Source organism: Pteropus medius, unplaced genomic scaffold, assembly GCF_902729225.1.
Source record: "Pteropus medius unplaced genomic scaffold, Ma_sr-lr_union100, whole genome shotgun sequence".
In the NCBI taxonomy this organism is placed as follows: Eukaryota; Metazoa; Chordata; class Mammalia; order Chiroptera; family Pteropodidae; genus Pteropus; species Pteropus medius.
The window spans coordinates 15,168,039-15,176,451 of NW_024340699.1; the positions used below are offsets into that span (position 1 = coordinate 15,168,039).

The 8,413-nt window shown below is 57.9% G+C and overlaps 1 protein-coding gene across 3 annotated transcripts in view; it reads left to right on the forward strand.

Moving 5' to 3' along the window:
* The first annotated feature begins 1,999 nt into the window (after positions 1 to 1,999).
* Positions 2,000 to 8,413, forward strand: part of CARD11 (caspase recruitment domain family member 11) — a 90,533-nt gene continuing 84,119 nt past the window's right edge. For all 3 annotated transcript variants that reach the window (XM_039878920.1, XM_039878933.1, XM_039878910.1), the window contains exon 1: positions 2,000 to 2,174. The gene's annotated coding sequence lies outside the window, so the exon portion shown is untranslated. The remainder of the gene's footprint in view (positions 2,175 to 8,413) is intronic.

Sequence of the window (8,413 nt, forward strand, 5' to 3'; positions counted from 1 at the left end):
TGTGACTGCTGTCTGTCCTACTGGGCCACACAAGTCTGTATCTTCAGAGGGGCTGGTTACAAGGCACACGCAGTTGTCAAAACTCATTTCGTGATATAGTCAAAATCTGTATGTAAATTTTACTTCACTAAATAAACCTCTCTATTTAATGATATGCACGAGGAAGTATCAAAAGGTGAAGTATAGTGATGTCTTCAACTTACTTTGAAAAGCGTTTAGAAAAATAAGGATTGATGACCAGAGGGATAGATGGATACATATGTGATGAAAGCAAACATAGGAATGTTTATTGTAGAATAATAAACAATATATGGATGTTCACTGTATAATCCTTCTAACTTCCAAATATTTAAAAATTCTAATAAGGTGTCAGAGAGAAAAAGAGACACGTCTTCAATGAACTCTGCCTGCACGAGATCCCATCGCTCGATCTGAGAAACAGACCGTCGAGTGAAAAAAGCCAGACTCCCCAAGAGAACCTACGTATAGCTCTGTTTGTATAGTTTTTAAACTTTATGGGCAGGAGATCAGGCAAAACTGATCCACGCTGTGAGAGGTCAGAATGCGGCCTCTTTGGTGGCAAGAAGGGGGCGCGAGAGGGAGTTCCGGGGTTCAGAGCTCTATTTGATTTGGGTGTGGGTCTCGTGGGTGTGTCCGCTTCGTGCAAGTTCCTCAAGCATTTAGCAGAATTTGTGCACCTAACTGTAAGTACCCCTCGGCCATCAGTTTCGCGTCGTTGAAGCCATGCCCGCGGGTCACCCCTGCACGAGGGAAACCAGAGAGCATCTGTGAAACCACACACCTGACTTAACGGTTTCACCGAGCGCGAGGGCGATTCCTGCCTGGTCCCCGGCAAGTCACCGGGGACGGAGGACGTGCGTGCCGTGGGCCTTGGAATTTATTTCGTGAACTTGCTCTGCGGTTCTCGATTACGTTTCCGAACGTGCTTTGCAGAAAGCCAGCCTGTGTCTTCCTTGGCGCCTGGCCCACGTGCATTCGCTGCAGCCCCGCTCCTCAAAATCGCCAAGATTCCAGATTCCCGCGTGCTCGGCCCGCGGCACCATTATTCATTTGTCTGTTTGCTTGGCTGTTTTGTAGAATGCCTTTCCCTCCACGAGCTCGAGAAACTTTTCTCGAACAGGAGGGTATGTCCTCTAGCTGACGGGAGGAGGGAGAGAAGAGAGTGGTAAACTGAGGCAGAGTTCGACGAGAGGTGTGGGGCCGGGGGCTCGGTGGCGATTTGGCAGTGGGAAGACTAGCACCTGAGACTCTCTGGAGGTGCCGGTTCACCCAGATTTTTAAGTTCACGATTCAGAAGAACTCTCCAGACCTCGCCACCCACCCAGGGGCCCGTGGCCATAGCTTTTGGGGGTAACTTATTAAAACAACAACATCCAGAAATCACAGTTTCTCTCATAAGTGCAGGTCACCAGAACATTGAGGGCACGAGCACAGGAGCGTGTGCCGTGGGCGAAGAAGGTCCAGGTCGCCTCTGTCACGGTGAAGCATCCAGGAGGGGCGTGAGAAGCCCTTAGAGACGGGCTGACCCCAGGTCAACCCCAAGAAGCTTCCAGAACACAGGCTGAGGCAGGGAAGAGGCCTGGGCGTGCCCGAGGCTGCAGGATTGCTTCCCCTACTCTGTGGGACTCCCCAGGAGGGCGTCCCCTCCCCGGGGCCGCACCTGGGGGCTCCGGCAGGTTCTCAGAGCCCCGGCTGGCTGATGCCCCCAAGCAGGGGTCCAGCCTCCCCGCCCCCCACGCCCGGGGCAGGTGCCCTGGCCGCCGGGCCTCCCGGGGACTCCCCCACTGCCCACCCGGGTCCACACCCCCAGTCCCACGGCGCCCCCACCCCAGGCTGGCCTGTCCTCGCCACTCCCTCAGCACCTCATTTCTGCCAGGGCTCTGGGACCCAAACTCCGCCCCCTCCCTCTTCCCCATTCTTTCAACCTTTTGCATTTTTCTAGTCTCATTCTGCTCGGGTTTGCATTTCTCCCCGCCTCTCTGAGCCTGTGACACTTTCTCTCTTTTTCTCTCTCTTTTGCCTTCTCTGGCCTCCGGACTCCTGCCAGGAGGCGCAGCCCCCTCCCGGACGGTGCGGCGGTCCCGGGAGGAGGGAGGAAGCCGGCAGCCTGCGCGGAGGGGGCGCCCCGGGCCGGCGGAGCATGAGCACCCCAGGTAGGCCGGGCGGACGCCGGGGTGGGGGGAGGCAGTCGGCGGGGAGCCGTGGCCGGGGAAGCGACCGCCTGTGGCGGGGAGAAACGGGGTGTACCGGGAAGTCCGGCGGACGGAAGCGGTGGAGGGAGGTCGGGCAAAGGGCCAGAGTGTACGGGAACGGCTGGGCCCACACCGCACCTTTTGCCCTCTCCCCCTTCCCCTGCCAGGCCGTTCGCTTCCCCTGTGCACCCCCGTACCCCTCCTCGTGTTTCCCTCGGATGGTCTGAGGGTCTCCGTCTGGCAAAGTCCCCCCACCCCGCAGAGAGGAAGGGGATGAGGGTCGGGCGCGGGGCGCCTCTTGTGCACCTGCCGCCAAGGGAGGAAAAGAATGTTCTCTTAACTCCTGAAAGGACAGGAAGTCCCCGTGCCACAGCCAGGCCTGACTCAGAGGCTCCTGGGAGGTGGCCCGGCGGGGGGGACCAGAGACAGACGGGTGGCAGTGGCCTGCAGGGAGCCACCTGTGCGGCCCACCTGTCCCCCGCCTGTCCCCCGCCTGTCCCCCGCCGTGAGCGGGGCCGTCTGAGCTGCCGGCTTCCCGCATGGCTCATGAGCGTCAGGCGAGCGCCACCCACACAGTCCCGGCCTCAGACCAAACGGACCCGTGTGCCCGACCTGCTCTCAAAGCCTCTGAGTTGTAGCTGAGAGTCATCGAGGCGGCCAGCGCCGGACGGCTGCAGCCCCGGCCCCGGGCCCTGCTGGGCCGGCGCGGGGAACGGGCACCCACGTTACCGCTCTGCGCTGCCCTCCCTTCCCCGCATCGCGCTTCTCTGCACCGCGGGCGGCTGGAAGGAAGTGATGGCTCCTTCCTGGGCCAGGGGTCTGAGAGCCGGGGACTCAGCCTTGTCAGGTCGGGAAGGCGTGTGGACGGTCCTAGATTTTACTAGCGTCCGCATCAACAAGGAAGGCTGGTGGCCCACCGCGCCAAAGTCTTGAGTCCGTGCACGATGATCCTCTGTGTGACTTTTCTAACTGTGATAAAGTAGACGTGACACGAATTTGCCATCTTAACCCTAGTCAGTGGCCAGCTCAGTGGCATTGAGCACATTCACAGTGCTGTGCAGCCGTCGCCACCGCCCTCTCCAGAACGTCCCATCTTCCCAAACTGAGACTCTGTCCCCATCAGACGCTAAGCCCCACCCCACCCCCAGCCCTGGCACCCACCTTTCTACTTCCTGTCTCTGTGAATTTGATGGTTCTAGGGACCTCAGATAAGTGGGATCAGACAGTATCTGCCCTTCTGTGTCTGGCTCATTTCACTGAGCACGATGCCCTCCAGGTCAGTCCACGCTGTAGCGTGTGTCAGAATCCCCTTTTCAAGGCTGAAGGATGACCCGTTGTCTGGATGGACCATACTTTGTTTGCCCGCTCATCCTTTATGTGATGTTTGAAAAGAATCTGTCAACCTGACTCCTGTAAAGATAGTGGCCCTTGTTTGAATCGATGAGTGAGCACCGTGTACGTGATGCTGTGTCGGGCGCCGTGGGGGACACACGGGAGGCACGTGAGACCCAGAAGTCCTTGCCCTAAGCCACTCACGGCATACGGACTGTGTGTGCCGTGTCCAGGGTGTGGCTGAGATTCAGACTAGATGGAGCAGAATTACGGGAGGGGAGGGAGGCGGGACGGGAGATAATGGGGCTCAGCGGGCCAGAGGCTCACGGATGAGGCCGGGCCATGATCGTGCTGGCACCCCCGCCCCACCACCACTCTCCCATGCGGTGTTTCTCCATCCTCCGGAGACAAGGCTTGCTTCCCAGGGCTGAGGGGCTGTCTGGCGTGGGGTGTGAGGGTGCCAGGAGAGTGAGGTGCTGGGTGAGGGTGCTGGGTGGAGAAATGAAGGTGCTCTGGTTTGGGGGTGCTCTGGTTTGGGGCGCTCTGATTTTGGGGGGCGGTAGAGAATGAAGACGCTCCTGTGAGTACAGCTCCTCACAGCACCTCACGAATCCTGACGCTCGGACCGTCACGACATAAAGGGGCATCAGACCCTGAAGACCGGAGCCTCCTGAGATGGGTTTAAAACCGCCGAGCGCAGGGCTCGGCCTCGGAGGCAGTGCCCCCTGGTCATGCGGACGGGGCTAAGTGCCATGTGGGCTACGGCCCCAGGTGACCGCCCTGACACAGCCCGACTGCAAATCCAGGTCCACGAACTCGTGTTTCAGCAAAACAGGTGCAAGGGGACGGGCGACGATGGGCGGGTTGCAGCGGGAAGGGAGGCGCACGTATTGTGGCCACGGCGCTGCTCGGCTGCGCTGGCCCGCGACCTGGGACGGGCCTGTCCTCACTCAGCACTCGCCGCCTGTGCCCCCCAGTGCAGTCGGGACGTTAACACCGACCCTTCCCGGCCTTGTCAGTCACACCAAGCATAAAATGAGAAAACATGACATGTGACGTATTGTTACCTTGGCTGTCATTCCCGAGATCTGGGGCGGGTAAGAGGCTGGACGGTGAGGTCCAGATGGGGGGCTGGAATGCGGCGCCCCCACATCGCTGGCGGATTTGGTCCCCATTTCCTAGTCCGCGGTTCCCCGTCTTCCAGGGCGATCGTGAGGATTAAGGGACATCTACCCCATGGATACACTGCGTTTCCCGATCGGTCCAGAAAACATTTGAATTGATTTAAATATGGAAACAGAAAGAAGAGGAAAAAACTTTTTAGGAAGCCCTGTAAAAACGCTTTTCTGCTGAAGAAGACGTGCGCCGGCAGATTCCCAGGCGCCGGCCTCCCCGGCGAGCCTCGCCGCCTGGACGAACACGGCCCCGGCCACCTCCCCCGGCCCCGGCCACCTCCCCCGGCCCCCGCGTCGAGCCGCTCCTGCTCTGGGCCAGTGGCTTTATTTCCGGGCGTAATATTTTTGGTTGTGATTTGCTCAGGGCTCTGAGACTGTGATGGTCACCGTCGCGTTTGCAGGATGGGTGTCGTGGCCCAGGGCACAGCCCTGTCTCCTCAGGCTCCAGCTCTCTCTTCTCCGTGCCCACCTCGTGGTCATGTGTCCCCAGGCCCACCTCGTGGTCATGTGTCCCCAGGCCCACCTGTTACGTCACAGTTCTCTGCCCCTCCCTGCCCCTCCCTGCCCCACTGGGGACCGTCCCTCAGTGGACCACACCCCCCTCATAAGTGGGTGGGCCAGAGGGATGGGCAGGCAAACCCCGTAACCCAAAGGAGGGTTGTCCCCTGTGGTTTCTGCTTGGAGGGTGTGACCTTCCTTCCTGCCTCCCTCCAACTCAGGAGTGTGCAGTTGTCACACACCCGTGTGACAGCGACGAGGCGGGGGTTCCCGTGTCCTCTGCCCGGTCCCTCACAGATCCGGGTGGCAGCAAAGGCAACACCCGGCAGACTCTGCTTTTTACAGCCACCGCCATCCCTGGTGCTGGCTTCATCCATTAAGAGCAAGATGCTCTAGTGGGAAAATCTACGGCCTTGGCACCAGGCAGCGACGGCGTCCATCCTGGCTCCGCCACGGACGGGCTGTGTGACCCCCGGGAAGTCACCGATGGCTCTGAGCCACAGATGCCACAGATGCGAAATGGGTATGAAATGCCCCCCTGAACTAACATGGAGCTAAGCGTTCCCAGACGCACCGTGTGCACGCGAGTGCTCGGGTGGCATTTGCCTTTAAGTGTGTACCTCCGACTCCGTTATTTTTTTTTTTGAGTCAAGGATAGGAAGGAGAACAGAGTGACGAGTTACATGCAGAACAGAATATGTCTGACAAAGAGCCATTTCCTTAATTTACAAGGAACTCTTCCAAAGAAACCTACGAGATGCAGCCATCGGCAAGTTTTTTTCTGCAAAGCTCCAGGTATTAAATGTTTTAGGCTTTGCCAGCCAGACACTGCAGCCAGGGGCCGCAGACCTGGACGGGCGGAGGTGGAGTGCGACCCCGCCCTGGCCTGCAGGCCCCCAGCGCTAGAATGAGGGGCGTCCACCCAAGAGACAGATGCTTAAAGGGTCTGAACAAAGACAGTGAACACAGCAGCCAACGGCTTCCTTTCTCATTAAATAAGCGGGACGCGAAAGGACAGGGACTCACCATTTTTCACCTGTCGGACTGGCAAAGATCTAAAGTTTGATGAACGCGGCTGTTGGCAGGGGAGAGACGGAGCGGGCACTCTCATATGCAGATCCGACCACACGCATTTACCAGCATGATGATGAGTAAACCCTGGGGCCCAGGAATTCGCTTCCAAGAAATGATGGCAGAGACTTGTCCATCTTTTCCCTCCCTCCATTTATTGTCACATTGTTTATTATGGGGAGAAGCTCGAAACCACACAAATAACCTCAAAGGCGAGGTCCATCCATACAGTGGAATTCTGTGAGGCCATCGATGAGCCGTAAAGTAGGCTGGGAAAAATGCAGGGAGTTTCTGGAGGAAAACTACAGCAAATGTAAGAAAATGCTTCCACAGTGGGGACATCTGGAGCCCGGGGGTTCGGTGGTCTGGTCGAAGGATGAAGAATTTTAGTATTTATTGTGTGTCCGTCTCTACTGTTTGTTTCCATGGGTGTCCGCCGTCTCTATAATTAAGAAAACGGGGCGAAGAGCCAGGTCAAACAGAGGGGCCGGCATGCGCCCTATCTTCTGCCACTGCCCGAGCTTTCCCGGTTCCCCGCCTGCCAATTCGTGGGGAGAGCTTTCCTCGGGGAGTGACTTCTGGTTTCAGCCGTGTCCCAGTGAGGAGTCTCAGGGCCATGGTGCTCCTGTTGAAAGGCAGAACCGATTTTAAAAAAAAAAGAATTTTTAAATACAGGTGTAGCACGCGCTGCAGACGCCCCAGGTCTGACGTGCGTGACTGACTGAGTGCTCACATATGCCCATGCCGGCCACCCCCCAGATCAAAGTCAGCCCAGATCGAGGTCAAGGTGCGGGTCCTTTCCAGGCCCCCGGGGGGTCCTCAGGCCCCTCCCCAGTTGCTCGCCCCAGCCCCCTCTGCCTGTCCTTGAACTTCACATAAATGGAGTCGTGCTCATATTCTCTCTCGTCTGCAGCTCGAGCTGCGTTCCTGCTGTGTGTCGCAGCCGCTCGAGGGTTTCCGTTGCATCGCATGAATTTACCGCAATTTATTTGTTCATTGCACCCTTGATAAACGCGCGTGTCGTTTGCAGTTTGGGGCTGTTGTGACAAAGCCGCTGTGAGCGTTCTTGTAGGAGTCTTGGTGGCAATGACCCGTTTTTTTAATCCGAGGGCAAACTGTTGCCAGCGTTGTTTGAGGTTTAGTGACAAGTCCTTTCAGGGCATGAATGTCGGTAGGAAGTAAAACTGTTTTATCGTCGTCAGTGCTTCGTTCCCAGCCTCTGAGTGAGGATTATGTGATGCATTGAGATTTTCTAGGAAATGGCCTTATCGAAAGGGATTCAAGTGCACCGGGCTGGGGGCGACGTTCGGTTGAATGAGATGATGCCTCGCCCTTCTCTGCGAGCTCCGTCTTCAGTTCTGAGATGCTGTTCAAAAACCAGCTCGTTAACCTCCGCTGGGCCCGAGGAGCTGAGCCCGAGGAGCTGAGCCGAGGTCCTCCGTTTGCACGTGGAGATCCCCATCCCTTATGGGCGTTGACAAGCGCGTCTTCCACAGGCAGAGAGGAGGTCCTTCCGCAGGCCCCTGGGGACGTCCTAGGTCCCACGGGAAAGTGGCCTGGGTGGGAAGGGGTGGTTTTCTGGCACCGCTCCAGGCAGAGGGTGCTGTTCCCAGGGAGCCGATCCATCTCTTTTCCCCGTGATGATTTTATATAATTCTGTATCGTTCTTAACTAATTTTAAAATACCCTTTTTAAACCCAGCCTTTCCTGTCTGTGGCGGAGCCGGACTAGCTAGGTCCAAGAGGCCCTCTGTCCCGAAGCCGGTGACCACCCTGCCTCTTACCTGGGTGTCCGGGTCCACAGCCCCTCCTACACCCCACACTCACAGGCCCCCCAAACAAGGCGCGGGAGTTCGCGGGGGCTCCCCAGAGACACTCGTCTGCCAGCTGTTCCTTCTCCCCTGGAGCACCATCTTTTCCCTCCCTTCTCCATGGGGACATTCCCGTCAGAGGACAGACGCGCGGCAGTGCCACCCGCCTCGAAGCAGGCAGACAGACAGACACCACCCGCCTCAAAACAGACAGGCAGACAGACCGCCCACCTGGCTTTGCCGTTACCTGCTGCTGTCACTCCACACCTGTTACCTGCTGCTGTGACTCCGCACCTGCTACCTGCTGCTGTCAC